At 37.0% G+C, this 16,142-nt stretch overlaps 1 protein-coding gene across 1 annotated transcript in view; it reads left to right on the top strand.

The window, feature by feature from the left end:
- LOC145662684 (uncharacterized) overlaps positions 1 to 16,142 on the top strand; it is a 276,284-nt gene that overhangs the window by 76,761 nt on the left and 183,381 nt on the right. The gene's annotated exons all lie outside the window — the stretch shown is intronic.

Below are 16,142 nucleotides of genomic sequence, written 5' to 3'. Positions count from 1 at the left end.
AATATATTACAAATCATCAAGTACTAATGATCAAGAACCGTGGAAGGTTGTAACGATCCCTGTACGCTATTATAACAATATACGGGATCTTATTCATGCAATTAATATACATCATAAAGAAACCAATTTATTTATATCTCATGACGCAACTAATAATATATGTCTCATAAGACATCCCAAAAAGGAAATCCATACTTCTGTACAAATCTCACCAAGTGTTAGTTTAATGCTTGGATTTGAACCGAAAAGTGATTTAAAAGATATGGAAAAGGGACAATATACACCGGATGTACGATTAGGCTTACCATCACAAATGTACGTCTATTGTGACATTATTGAATCTGTCATTGTTGGAGATACAATGGTACCCTTGCTACGAATTGTCAACATGGATCCTGTGAATCATACTTTTGGAAGTCATGCAGTACAAATCTTTAATCCTGCACATTATGTTCCGGTGGAAAAAATGAATTTTGAGCAAATACAAATCGATATAAGGGATAGCACAGGTCATCGTATGCCATTCACCTTCGGAACGGTGTGTACAAAACTACATTTCCGTCGTCGTCGTCATGACTGATCCGTATTTGCAATACTACCAAAAACAAGCGTTATCCGGTATCGGCAACGTCTATGTGGGAAATCCCTATCAAGCAGGACATGGCATTGGAAGTTTCCTTGGTGGCTTATTTCGTTCAGTGTTACCACTTGTGAAGCAAGGAGCTAAAACTGTGAGATAAGAATTATTAAAATCAGGTGCCAATATGATTAATGATGTTGTGATCTCGAATCAACCGCTGGAAGAATCGTTTCATCAACGTATGCAAGAGGCAAAATCAAATTTACAAGAAAAAGCTAAAAATAAGTTGAAAACTATGCTGGGAAGTGGATATCATAAACGAAAATGGGATGACTGCTCTCAGTTTGAGGTGACCTTCCAAAGATCAACAACATCATCAATCCTACAAAGAGACGTAAATTATCACATAATAAGAAGAAGAGATCATTGGCATCGTCACCAGATATTTTTGATTAATTTAACGATGGCTTTCTTACATCATCAATCCTGTGAATGTGTAAAAAGTGAATTGGACATTTTTTCAACATTACCCACGCAAACCAGTGTTCTGGACAATCGTATTATTGGCTACAAACCAATTAGTTCAATAGCTGAAAATTCACCAATAGAATTTGTAGTGAGTGGTAGCAGTGATGAATACATTGATTTGCCACAAACCTTATTATACATCCAAGCACAAATTTTGAAACCAGATGGTTCCCCCTTCATCAATACGGATAAAGCAATTGCACCTGTCAATGATTTTCTAAATGCTATGTTTAGTGAAGTACAAATCTACTTGAACAATAAACTGATTTCATTTCCGTCACATAATCATCCATATCGTTCGTACCTGGAAAAACTGCTCAATTATAGTGATGGAGCTAAAAATACACATTTACAAACAGCAATGTGGTTTCAAGATACGGCTGGTCATATGAACGCAACCACAAGTGAGAACAAAGGATTTCAACAACGCTATGAACTGACAAAACAAAGTATAAAATTCGATATGATTGGACATCTTCATTGTGACATTTTTAATCAAGATAAATTTTTAATTCATGGAGTGGAATTACGTGTGAAACTTATTCCTGCAAAGCCAAACTTTTGTCTCATGGCCGGTGAAAGTGGTGTCAATGCAAAAATCAATATTCTAGATGCATCGTTGCAGGTGAAAAAAGTCGGCATCAGCCCTAGTGTCAAATTGGCACACAATAAAATTTTACAATCTACACCGGCAAAGTATCCTCTGACAAGGGTTCAAATTAAATCATTTACCATCCCGAAGGATATACAATCCAAAACTATTGATAACCTGTTTATAGGAACATTGCCAAATCGTATTATTGTAGGATTTACATCGAATGAAGCATCCAGTGGAACTATTACCACCAATCCATTTGAATTTCAACATCTAAACATTAATTTCTTTACATTGTACGTGGATGGAAAAGCTGTACCTTCAAAACCATTGCAACCCAACTTTGAAGAAAATCTCTACATTTCATCGTACCACACATTGTTCTCAGGCTCTGGCATACATTTTACCAATACTGGAAATACAATTTCAAGAGCCGACTACAAAAACGGATATACACTGTTTGCATTTGACCTAACTCCCGATTCTTCTGCTGGAGATTGTCACTATTGGAATTTACAACGACATGGAGTCATCCGATTGGAAGTTCATTTCCAAGAGAAATTAGCAGCACCTGCAAACTGTATTGTGTATGGGGAGTTTTCCTCGCTCCTAGAGATCGACCACCAGCGCAACATTATCCTGGACTTTTAAATTACAAGGTACGTATACGTTATGTATCATTTCCATTCACGGTGTTGAATACATTACAATTAGCTAGTGCTTTAAACGGTAGTTCATTGTTCAGAAATAATTTTGCCGGGGTATTTGCAAGGGATGAGTTGCCCTCACGGATTTCTCTTCCTCTGGCAATCATTGTAAATACAGATCCATCTACAAAACTAGGAAGCCATTGGATTGCAATTTATATTGATAATCGTGGTGTTGGAGAATATTTTGACAGCTATGGCCTTCCTCCTTATGTACCACAACATGTTGCATTCTTAAAACTTCATTGTATGTACTACAAATATAATAATAGCCAAATGCAAAGTCTTGGTTCATCTGTATGTGGCTATTATGCTTATTTTTATTTGTGCTGTAAAGCCCAAGGAAAATCTCTGCGTGAAATTCAATATTTGTTCACAACAGTACCCACGGTTAATGATCGTAGACTGCTGCAATATACCTTCCAGGTAATTTTATCATATTTATCATTGTAAGTGTATTTGTTTTATCATCATGTATTTCTATACTAATCATCTTTTTCCTCGTTCTTTTTTACAGAATTCACAATACGAAGCTTTGCAAACGGGTGCTATGCTGCAAAACATGGAAACAAATCATTACAATCAAGAAGAGGAGGCGGTCTAATGAAGAAACCCAGCTCAATATACAAACATTGTCAACAAGAAAGAAAAAGAAGAAACCAGAAAAAATGAATAAAATACAATTTATGCTTATTTATGTGTTTTTATTGTCCATTCCAACAATATGATACATACAACGTTATCAGATTCTCCTAAAGAACTGTGCGATATAAAACGAGAACCCTGGGCAAAGTTTCCACCTAATTCCTAGAGAACATTGACCAGGGACCTCGTCGCGCATCAAAACCAAATCATCGATCACGTGACTGTACTACACCCGAAGGGTCCTACCAAATTGAAAGGGGATACCCGTCCATACCTTATAATCTTAATTGAGTCAGTAACCGAACACGTGGTTGTACTTAAAATTTTCACCATAGGACCACCGAAACATATTGAGGTCCTGTACTATGCTTAAATTGGACAATTTCAGTGGACCCCCCATTGCCAAAATTTAAGAAGGGTGCAACAATATACCCATGTCTTATGATAGGAAATGGACCCCTGTAATCATAGAATCTCATCAAAGGGGATAAAATGGACCAAAAACCAAACACGTGGTACAACGTATTTCTTACGTTTATATTTTGGCAATTTTTTGTACCCCTAAAAGGGAACGATGTGGACCATCCAATTTTATTATGATACATATTGAGGTCCTGTACTATAATACCAAATGTTTAAATTGAGCATTTTCCAAAATTTAAGGGGTGGGCCAAGGTACCCCTCCCGGGGTGCACCAATGTACCCATGTCTTATGATAGATAATGGACCCCTATACATGACCATATAACCATATAAGGTAATAGGACCTCATCAAAGGGGGATAAAATGTACCAAATACCAAACACGTGGTTGTACTAAAATTTTGGCAATTTTGTACCCCTAAAAGGGAACGTGGTGGACCACCCAAATTTATCATAATACATGTTAGGGTCCAGTACTATAATACCAAATGTTGAAATTGGGCAATTTCCAAAATTTAAGTGGTAGGCCAAGGTACCCCTCCCAAATTTTTCAAGGGGTGCAGTAATATACCCATGTCTTATGAAAGGTAATGGACCCCTGTATACGTCCATATAACCATATAGGGTAATAACACCTCATCAAAGGGGATACATTAGGTCAAAAAACCCCGAAATTTGAATTTTTGGCAATTTTTTACCCATGAAAGGGAACGACATAGACCCGTGGACAAAGAATGCGTAGCTTCCGGAGATCTTCCGTTGCAATAGGCCGGCGTGGTTGTTTATAGGCGATGATAAAAAAAGAGGTTCATCTGGCGAGAGCAATTTAATGATGGTTACTTCCAGAGAGTCCAAGGGCAGCGCTGGAATAACTTCATAAGGGAGGCAATGTTTCAGTACTATGGCTATGCCGCCTTTTCTGGTTGGCCGATCGGTGCGAAGAACAGTATAGTTTCGAATGTTCCATCTAGCGGGAGGTTTCAAGAAAGTTTTTTTGTAGCAGTGCAACATCCCTGAAAGTCAGTTAGAAATTGTAGGAATTCTAGACGCTGGGAATCAACTCCATTGGCATTCCAGTAACATACCCTGGGGTGGTGAGATAGGGATTTATTGGTGCCATTATCAATGATATCCACTATGACTTCCTCAAGTGCGGTTATTTTGACGAAGTGATCAGTAGCAGTTTTGACTGCGTAGAGTAGCTTTAAGTTTCTGGAGAATGGTTGTCAGGTTAAGATGCTTAAATAAATTTCAGAGATGATCCTGGACTGGTATCCGATGATGGTTCAGAAGTAGAACGAGACTCAGTCTTGGTTGTGGCGGTTCTTGTAGCATATGAAGGTGGAAAGGAAGCATATGATTTTTACCTTATCTTTCAACAAATTATATCATTAAGTTACATTTGCATATAGGACTGGAGGCGATGGAAGTGTTGGATAATCTTGTTCTGTGGTAGGCAGCGGAGTTGTCGGAGTAGAAGATTTAGGCGTAGCTTATTTCTGTTCTGCTCTGCGCTGCCGTTCCAACTTAAAAACATAGCAACCTCTGAAATTGGCCGGGTGATCTTCATCACAGTTCACACAGTAGGCAGGATCTGTTCGTGACCTCTTAGGGCAATCTATAGTATGATGTTGTTACGGACACTTTAGACATCGTGGTGCCACATGGCGTGTGTTTCGGGAATGTCCCAGACGCTGGCATCTATAACATTGTAAATAATCACTGTGTTTGTATGGTTTCACTGTGATGCGATAGCAAAGAAGATCCTTTAGTGCACAAATACGCTGGATGTCTGATGTTTTCTTGAAGGAAGCAAGAAACAGAGAGAGTAGAACTTTGGTGTCCGAGCGCTGGGATTTTCCCTTAGTTGGTGAACAGCGATGACAGGGTAGTCGGGTGCCTCTTGATCTTCTTTAATATCCTCTACTGGAGTGTCGGTTGGCAACTTGCGAATGACAACTTTCAACAATTGATCCTTCTTTACTTGTTCGGTGCGTACTGATAGTTTTAGTCACGAAAAAATTGTTCCAGTTTATCATAGTCTGCTGTGGAAGCACAGGTAAGTTGAATGAAGTCGGCCGTTTGATAGGCCTTAGTCTTGATTCTGTATGATCTTTGAACAGTGCCAGTGAATGTGTATTTATCGTGAACTCCATAAACATATATGCATTTTGGTTTTGTTTTCGTTGAAGCAGAATTGACGGTGCCTGATGGTGTAAAGAGTCAGACGGTGTGGTGGTGTCTTGCGCGCCAGAAGGCAGAATCCCAAGAGGGGAAAACTTGTTCGTGATCTGCACTGGAGGTGATAGTTGTGGATACTTCCAAGGAACAAATGTTTCCCTTTCACGGGAAGAAAGTTGTCAGTTGTGAAGTGTTCAGACTTACGAGAGCTTGGAACTTCTGGATTGGATGTGGAGAGACGTTGCTTCTTGTTTCGAAGAGGTGTGAAAGAGGCATCGTCGCCATCCTCGTTAATTTCATAATCGTGGATAGGCATATCTGCATCATGCGTAATGGTTCCTATAAGGGCCAGTACGGTGGTTGGCGTAGATGATGAACTGGCAGTGGAAGGTTGAGCAGAGTGTTAATCGTTCAAATGAAGGCCTGTGCTGAGTGCACCGTAGGTCATGGACCCATCAGACGTCTGTCCAGCGAGTGGAGAAGGCACCATCAGCGGTTTATTAGTAAGCGCTTGTTCAACTGCGCGCTTAACATCTGCAAATGATCGTATTTCCATTTGTTGCACAATCGCACTCTAAAAGAGGAGACAAATTCGGTGACTTTCAAGTCGAAGACACTTTTTAAAAAAAAATAAAAATAAAAACTGTTACAAATTAGTAGAAAAATTACAATTAGAAATGTATCCAAGCGCGAAACTTGTAGAGGGTGTCTGGAATGTCGCACAACCCGAAATTTGGAACATACGAACTTGAACTACAAGTGCGAATGAAAGGAAACTGCCAGCCAGGAAAGGCCTGTCTATGTAGATATGTTGGAGATATAAATATGTGGAGGGGGTTGACGTTCGTTCTCAGAAATGCCAGAAAAATATGAGGGTAATATTTTTTTTACAAAATGTAAAAAAAAAATCACGAATAGAAGACAAATGGGCCATTGTTTGTGATGTGAATGTTAGTTGGTAGGCTACGCGAGAATGTATCGTTCTGGAACATGAACCATACATTGACACCAAGTGCAGACAACCCATGGTCACAATAATGGTGTGTCGTAAATAATACGTTTTCTTGCACTATGGCGTAATGTGGGAACCTGGATGGTATCAGACGGTATGAACACATTGTGACTGGCTACAAATTACCCTATGGTTAGGCTGTTATAAACAAACAAGAAACTTGCAAATCACTAAGAAAAAGTAATAACCTACCTTCCCCTGGCAATGACTTCCTCTATGTTTAATGCTCCAGAGTTCGGGTTGTGCAACTTTCCGGACATTTTGTACTATAACTATACGCGGTACTCCTAGAATCTCAACTTTAAGATCATGACTGCATGGATGGATAGGTTTATAAAAAGTTTCTTTGGATTCAGTATCCTTAAATTAGTACAAAAAGCTCAATTAGAAATTTATTGAAGCGTGGGAACATATTAGTGACATGCTCGGATGTCCTTTGTGATGAAAAAAAAAAGAATAAAATAGTCTTCAGGTAAAGATTATTAAATTCTATGCTATAATATTTATTATATAGAGTTTACCAAAGATAACGAATTAGCTTTAATTGAAATAGAATAAAAAGTAGAAGCTATAATGAAAGATTTCTATTATTATTTTTATTATTATTATTATTATTATTATTATTATTATTATTATTATTATTATTATTATTATTATTATATGGCAATCATAGGCTATAAATAATATGGTATAAGGAGCAAAAGAAGTTACAGGATTTATATTTAATCAATGGCCTGATTTGAAAGATGATATAGTTCATGTGTTTGTTTATACAAGATACTAGTTAGTTAGGTTTAAAATTGAGTTTGGTTCAATCATGTGAAACGGTATATGTATCATCAATAAACAAGCTGAAAATCATCAAAATAAAGCTGATCAGAAAGGCTTTTTCAGGCTACCTAGAAACAAAACAAGAATAATTATTACTCGTGAATTTATGAATATTAGATAAACTATTGGTGACTCCAAAGGTGTTTAACACAAGGAAAATTCACCGATTATTATTCATATGGTTTTAGAAAACAAATTCTGTGGCAAATATTGTCTAGAAAATATAGGTATGAGAGTACTAAATTACATGATAACGAATCAATATGTTGGTCTGGATTTGCGATGAATAACAGTAAATTATGTCTATTGCAATGTGTAAACGTGTTTTCAGCAGAAGTTATACTTCTTTTACATTACAATAACTTATGTAAAACAGGTTGAATCTGAGAAATGATAGTAGTTACTATGATCTTTAATAATAATAAAAAAGTAATAATAGAATCGGAATTACAGTTACCAAACTAATAAATTGGGATAAAGAAAATAAATTTACTCAACTAATAATAATCCCTTCATAGGGCCTTAGTGACTCACCGAGATTTACATGAAAGAATTTTACCTAGCTAATAGTTTTTTATGTAAACACACGGAACCGAATAGGATTGGTGAGTGGTTAATGCACTAGTTAGGAGTTTTCAGGTAGAAATCCGGGTTCGAGTTCCGGCAGTTTCAAACTTTTTAACATGCTTCAATTTATACTCAGTGTAATAGGCAAGATCTTCTGTTCAGAAGAGAAGAGATGTTAGAATGGGGAGGAAGTCTGGAAATAGGAGCAGAACCATGAATGGAGACAAAGATTTACATGCTTATTTCCTTCAATTGTTCCAAATTTGATATTTTTAGTTTATTTCTAACTAAAGCGTGATCAGAGTTTTTTCTTTCTTCTCATCTGCAACATATAGCAAAATAAAACATTATACACACAAGTTGTAATGTTTTTGATACACGGCACTCATTCCACAACACGCTCCATACAATCGAGTTCAATCTTAAAGTGTATAATTTTTCTCGGTCATCAACAACTGTTTCACTGGTTCACAGGCTTACCAACTGCTTAAAAAGTTACGTGTAATTTGGGTTGGATCTGTCGAGACATTTGTGATAGCCAAAAAAGTACTGGAACAGGCCTAATGGAGATATAGCAATCAGGGGTTTAACTACTATTGTCGCCGATTGTATATACGACTCCAAAAGTGCATTACCACCTGCAATTCGCCTTTTCCTGCAATAACAGGCAACCCAAAAAACTCGGCGGTTCGTTTGGTTGTGAATTCGAAAGGCGTTGGACCAAACCTCAATTTTGTAACAAATATGTCAGTGTAGCAAACTGCAAATAATAGAATAAAACAATTTGTTAAGAACGACAATTTTATTATCGTGACGGGGTTGGTTGACATCAAAAGTTACAAAATGATCTTACTTAAGCAGTTCAACCAAGATGAATGGCAAGAAACAGATATAAGAGGAATCCATTTCTCTCCTTCGCCCCCCAAAAAGAATCTAATAAAAAAAGAGTTATATAATGCAAAGGTTTAATATAAAAGCCCCAATCAAAATTTTAAATGTTGACACCCGAAAGGCAAGAACAACTGAACCGAAGTGAGTGAAATTGTGCACAGATATTGCAGACGTAAAATGAAGAAATACGGGTTTCGTATTTTGATGAAAAAACGGTTGGGTGGGGCATGGGCCCCTCCAAGCATTTGATCACAAAACATCAAAAGTGCTGGTAACAGTATGTTAGATGTGTGTAAAGAACATGAAGAATTGCAGCGAAATTTTACGTATGAACAATACGAGAAAAACAAACGAATACGATTTTTTATTTTCTGCGGAAAAGCGGTTTTAGGGGGAAAGCCCAACCCAAAATTTTGAAAGTTGACTCCCAAAAGGCAAAAAGAAGTGAACCGAAGTAAACGATATTGTGGACAGATATTGTAGACGTAAAATGTTAAAAACAGTTTTTCGTATTTTCCTAGAAAAAACGGTTGGGTGGGGCACGAACCCCTCCAAACTTTGATCACAAAATATCAAAAGTGCTAGTAACAGTATGTCAGATGTTTGTATAGGACATGGAGAATTGCAACATAATTTTTTGTATGGACAATACGCAAAAATAAACGAATACGGGTTTTTTATGTTCTGCGGAAAAAACATTTTAGGGGGCAAAATCCCCAACACAAAATTTTGAAAGTTGACACCCGAAAGACAAAAACAAGTGAACCAAAGTGAATGAAATTGTGCACAGATATTGTAGACGTAAAATGACGAAAAAAAGGGTTTCGTATACTCCCGCAAAAAAGGGTTGGGTGGGGCAAAGACCTCTCCAAACCCCTGTTCACGAAAAATAAAAAGTGCTAGTAACGGTATGTCAGATGTGTGTTAAGAACATGAAAAATTGCAACGTATTTTCTGTATGGACAATACGCAAAAAATAAACATGTACTGTTTTTCTCTGCGGAAAAAACGGTTTTAGGGGGCAAAATCCCCCAACCAAAATTTTGAAAGTTAACACTCGAAATGCAAGATAAGTGAACCAAAGTCAATAAAGTTGTGCACAGATATTGTAGACATAAAGTAAGGGAATATGGGTTTCGTATACTCCTGGAAAATAGGGTTGGGTGCGGCACAAACCCCTCCAAACATTTGATCACGAAATGTCGAAAGTGTTAGTAACAGTATGTCAGATGTGTGTAAAGGACATCAAGAATTGCAACGAAACTTTGTGTATGGACAATACGCCAAAAATAAACGAATACAGGTTTTTTATGTTCTGCGAAAAAAAGGTTTTAGAATTCAAAAGCTTGAGAGTTGACGCCCGGAAGGCAAGAAGAGGTGAACCGAAGTGAATGAAATTGTGCACAGATGTTGAAGTCATGTAATGATTATACGGGTTTCGAATTTTCCTGGAGAAAAGGGTTGGGTGGGGCACAGATCCCTCCAAATATTTGATCACGAATAATCAAAAATGATAGTAATGTTATGTCAGATGTGTGTAAAGGACATGAATTGCAACATAACTTTGTGTATGGACAATACACAAAAACAAAAAAGAATACGGGTTTTTATATTATCCGGAAAAAAGGTTTTAGGGTTCAAAAGTCCCCATCCAAAAATTTGAGAGTTGACGCACGAAATGCAAGAAGAGGTGAACCGAAGTGAATGAAATTTTGCACAGATATTTCATACGTAAGATGGGGATACGGGTTTCGTAGTTTCCTAGAGAAAACAGTTGAGTGGGGTACAAACCCCTCCAAACATTTGATCGCGAAATATCAAAAGTGGTAGTAACAGTATGTCAGAAGTGTGTAAAGGACATGAAGAATTGCAACGAAACTGTTTGTATTTACAATACGCAAACAATAAAGGAATACTGGTTTTTATTTTCTGCGGAAAAATGGTTTTAGGCTCAAAAGAACCCACCACAAAATTTTGAATAGTTGACGCCCGAAACGCGTCACGAGATATCGAAGTGCTAATAGCAGTATGTCAGATGTGTGTAAAGGATATTAAGAACTGCGACATAATCAAAAATGATAGTAATGTTATGTCAGATGTGTGTAAAAGACATGAATTGCAACATAACTTTAACGAACACGGGTTTTTTTATGTTTTGAGGTAAAATGTTTTTAGGGGCTAAATCCTCCACTCAAAATTTTGAAAATTGACGCCCCAAAGGCAAGAAGAAGTGAACAAAAGTGAATGAAATTTTGAACAGATATTGCAGACGTAAAATGAGGATACGGTTTTTCGAATATTTCCGGAGAAAACGGTTGGGTGGGTCACCAACCCCTCCAAACCCTTAATCATGAAAGATCAAAAGTGCTACTAACAGTATTTCAGATGCGTGTAAAGGACATGAAGACTTGCGACGAAACTTTGTGTATGGACAATACGCAAAAAATAAACACATACTCTTGTTTATTTTCTAAAAAAACGGTTTTAGGGGGGCAAAAGCCCCTACCCAAAATTTTGAATGTTGACTCCCGAAAGGCAGGAAGAAGTGAACCAAAATGACTGAAGTTGTCCACAGATATTGTAGACATAAAATGAGGGAATACGGATTTAGTATATTCCTGGAAAAATGGGTTGTTTGGGGCACCGACCCCTCTAAACCTTTGATCACGAAATATCGAACGTACTAGTAACAGTATGTCAGATGTGTGTAAAGGACATGAAGAATTGCAACATAATTTTGTGTATGGACAAAATGCCAAATATAAACGAATACAGTTTTTTTTTATTTTCTGCGGAAAAACGGTTTTTAGGTTGCAAAAAAACTCACCCCAAAATTTTGAAAGTTGATGCTGAATGCTAAGAGGAAGTGAACCAAAGTGAATGTAATTTTGCACAGACATTGTAGACGTGAAACTATTATACGGGTTTCGTATTTTCCTTAAAAAAACGGTAAGGTGGGGCATGGGCCACTCCAAGCATTTGATGACGAAATATCAAAAGTGCTAGTAACAGTATGTCCGATATGTGTAAGGACATGAAGATTTGCAACATAACTTTGTGTATGGACAATACGCAAAAAAATAAATAAATATTGGATATTTATTTTCTAAAAAAAACGGTCTTTGAGGGCAAAAGCCTCTACCCAAAATTTTGAATGTTGATGCGCGAAAGGCAGGAAGAAGTGAACCGAAGTGAATGAAATTGTGACCAGATATTGCAGACGTCACTGAGGATACGGTTGTTGGTATGAACAATACGCAAAAAATAAACGAATACGCGTTTTTTATTTTCTGTGGATAAATGGTTTTAGAGAGCAAAAGCTCCCACTCAAAAGTTTGAAAGTTGACGCAAGAAAGGCAAGAAGAAATGGACGGAAATGAATGAAATGTGCACAAGTATAGTACAGGTAAGATGAGAGAATGGGTGTTTCGTATTCTTTCTGAAAGAAAAAACTGGTGAAGGGACTGAGGCTTTGAGGGGCGAGAGGGGTGGACCAAAGCGAATGACATTGTATGTAGATATTGGGTGTGTAAACTATGGCCCTTCGTGTTTCACATGTGTCGTGTCTCCATCCGATTTCTTTAAATTTTTCAGATCAACTACAAGCACAAACAGTATAGCGTTTTTTATAGTATTTCAGGATGCACTTTTAACCATTACAATGTTTTTGCACATAAACAAAAATACGTGACGATTTATTTCCAGTTTGCTCTCGATCTGCCATATTTGAAGAAAAGCGGATAGGGACACTTCAGAGACACGAAAGGGCTTATTTTAAATAGTGTCTATATAATATCTACACACAATTTCATTTGCTTCGGTCCACTCCTTCTTGCGCTATTACGGAAATATTTACCTTTTTTCGGTTGTGGCCTAGGCCCCAACAGTGTTTTTCCACAGAAGGTGAAACACGTTTCATTTATTGTTTTGGAAACTGTCCCTATACGAAGTTTCGTTGCAATTCGAAATATTCTTTAGGAACGTCTGACATATGCTTATTTGCAATTTTGATATTTAGTAATCAACGGTTTAGAAGGTCCGTGCCTCACTCAACTGCTTTTTTCCAGAATAATACGAAACCCAATTATCTCATTTTACGTCTACAATATCTGTGCACAATGTAATTCAATTCGGTGCAGTTCGTCTTGCCTTTTGGGCCTCAAATTTCAAAATTTTGGGTGGGGCTTTTGCCCCCTTAAAACCGTTTTTCCGCAGAATAAGAAACCGTATTCGTTAATTTTTTGCGTATTGTCCCTACACAATGTGTTGTTCCAGTTCTTCATGTCCTTCAAGAACTTGTGACATACTGTTATTAGCACTTTTGATATTTCACGATCAAAATTTTGGAGGGGTCTGTGTCCCACCTAAACGGTTTTCTGTTTTTCAAGAAAATAAAAAAACCGTATTCCCTCATGTTATGTCTACAATATCTGTGCACAATTTCATTGAATTCAGTTGATTTCCTCTGGCCTTTCGGGCCTCAATTTAAAAAAAATTGGGTGGGGGCTTTTGCCCCCTAAAACCCTTTTTCAGCAGAATATTAAAAACCTGGATGCCTTTATTTTTTGCGTATTGTTCTAACACAAAGTTTCGTTGCAATTCTTCATGTCCTTTACACTCATATGACATACTGTTACTAGCACTTTCAATATTTCGTTATGAAAGTTTTGGAGGGTTCCGTGCCCCATCTAACCGTTTTTTTTAGGAAAATATGAAGCACGTATTCCCTAATTTTGTCTGCAATATATGTGTAAAAATTCGTTTACTTCTGTTCACTTTCTTTGCCTTTCGGGCGTGAAAATTCAAAATTTTGCGTGTGGGCTTTTGCCCCCCTAAAACTGTTTTTTCGCAGAAAATAGGAGACACGCATTCGTTTATTTCATGTGTAATATCTACCTGCCAAATTTTATCAAAATCGAAGTGTTACACATCGGAAGTGTTACTTGTTAGTAACTAATATTTCTTTAAAATTTTGGAGGCGCGGTGGCTCAGTGGTAGAGCGTTCACCTCCTGTACTTGGGGTCCCATGTTCGATCCCAGCTCGCGCCGTGTGGACGTTGTGGTGGACAAACACTGTGCTCGTGTGTTTTCTCGGGGTTCTCCCATTTCCTCCCACTTTTTCATTCCACCATTTTACTCATCTCCCATCACCGGCATAAACGTGGGACGTAAAACTTAAAGATTCCATTTGATTTTTTCTTTAAAATTTTATGAACAAATTGTGGGAATTAAAGATTATATAAGCGAAAAATTAAGATCTATTGCAAGTTTCGGCTCCTTTCAACATTGAAGGAAATGACGGCACGGATATTTGGATTCAAGGTAGACATGAAATTTGAAACTGAGATTTCACTATATTTCTGCCATCATTTTAATGCACACTGTAAAGTTCTTAAATGCAATTAAGTCAGGATTTTGCATACAAATTAAGTTGCAACATAATAATTGTTAGAAGACCCGAATTGGCAATGCTAATTTAAGATTAGCCGATACTTTAGAGAGCATGGAAAAAAGGTGAAGAGTGAAGCTAAGTGTGTGGCCAAGTAGGTTCGAGGCGATTTAATAAATTGCATGTCTTCTACTCGCCTCAACCGTTTGATTTTGTTTTAAAACAAAACACTTTTATCATGAGTTACATTAGCATACAGTACATGAGTGATAATTTATATTATGATAGAATATACTATGAGCTTTAATAGAAAAAGTGCAGACACTCGATAATTATTACGTAGTAAGATTTCAATAGATTTAGTGCTTGAGCGTGCCGTGTGTGAAGTTATGAAATATGAATTGGTTTTAACAGGCGCGGATCCTAGGGGAAGGTTATAGGGACTATAGCTCCCTTCCCTTGACGCTCGGGTATACACTGGATAAAATGGGTTTCAATCCTACTTTATTTACACTGGATAGAGTTGGAAACTATTCTTTAGTCCCTACCTTGATCATATCCTGGTTCGGCGGCTATGTTTCCGAGACGAGACGAGACGTCTGTTGAAATGCCCCGTCTCGTCTCATGTCTCAAAAATGTAAACACAGGTTTTGAAATTGTTTAAAAATTTATTACCTCGGAATAAATTATTGCCTTCGAAAGTATACCAGCATTTATTATTTCAAATGAAGACTATCCTAATGAACAAGGAATACCTAAAGTTATTTTTTAAATAATTCTTACAAACAGCTTTCATTTCCATTTTCCAATCGATTCAAGTTTAAATATTTTGTGATAGTGTTCCAGATTCAAGTAAAATGTTAAACCATTCATCGAGATCAGTGTTTCACAAGATTTCATTCCGAGGGCTGACGGTTATATGTATGTATAAAAATCCTTTATAGAAATACAAGTTCTCTTAATGCCAGTTTCATCAGTGACTAACCATTGTTTCATGAGTTTTCTCGTTCCGAACAAAGACAAAAACGTGTCAGCCTTTTTCTGTCTGAGTTTGAAAGGATGCTGGTTTGACAATAAAATTTAGTTTCTTTTTATTGTTTTATGATGTTATTCGAACCAAAGCCATTTTTGGAATCGGAAAGTCACATAGGTTGCATTTCTTAATAATTTATTTCATACAAACTACAAATAGAACTACTCATAACATTTTAATTATACAGCACATAGTTCTTTGACATAGAGGGAAATCTTTGGTTATAGCAAACATCCAGTATTACCAATGGGGATTTCCCTCATCCTCCTTGTAATTCGCAAACCGTCAACAGATATAGAACATTGTTGAACATTTCTCGAACCACTTCATCACACTCCTGGCCTTGTGAAATGGTGCATTTTCTTGTCAAAAAATGCCACTACCGTTGGGAAACATGGTTGTCATGAAGGGGTGTACGTAGTCTGCAAGCAGTGTGCGATGCGCTTCGGCCGTCATCGTGCCTTGCTCGAGCTCCACTAGACACATGGATGCTCACGTGGATGTTCCCCAGAGCATTATTATTATTATTATTATTATTATTATTATTATTAATATTATATTTGAAGTAAAATCAAATATCACTACATTAATTATTCGTTTTAATTAACTGAATTGAGCTGAAAATTAAATCTTGATTTCGAAAGATTAACTGTTAAGTTTATCCGTTCTGTACCTTTCTAATAAATGCTGGAATTGGTTTCAAGGCTGTTTCTGAGTGAATACTTTCTTCAAAATAATATTAAAAATTATAGAAAGATTTT

The sequence above is a fragment of the Thermobia domestica genome, chromosome 10 (assembly GCF_964235325.1).
Source record: "Thermobia domestica chromosome 10, izTheDome1.hap1.1, whole genome shotgun sequence".
Classification (NCBI taxonomy): domain Eukaryota; kingdom Metazoa; phylum Arthropoda; class Insecta; order Zygentoma; family Lepismatidae; genus Thermobia; species Thermobia domestica.
This window is presented reverse-complemented; position numbering and strand designations above follow the sequence as displayed.